A 226-nucleotide genomic window follows, 5' to 3' on the forward strand; every position below is an offset into this window, starting at 1 on the left:
GGGCCGGCCGCTGCGCCCGCGGGGGTCTGCGGGGTGGACTGTCCCCAGCTGGCGGAGCGCGGCGAGCGGCCGCGGTCCCGCCGGGAGGAGGGCGCTCCGCGAGGGCCTTTAGCATTAACAGTGTCCGAGCACAAAAGAATGACAAAAAAAGGGGGGGAAAAAAAAAGGAAAAGAAAAGTTGGGAGCAGCCCTCACGCTCTCCCCGGTGCCGCGGAGCGGCGCGGGA

Source organism: Haliaeetus leucocephalus, unplaced genomic scaffold (genome assembly GCF_000737465.1).
Source record: "Haliaeetus leucocephalus isolate CR32 unplaced genomic scaffold, Haliaeetus_leucocephalus-4.0 Scaffold240, whole genome shotgun sequence".
NCBI lineage: Eukaryota > Metazoa > Chordata > Aves > Accipitriformes > Accipitridae > Haliaeetus > Haliaeetus leucocephalus.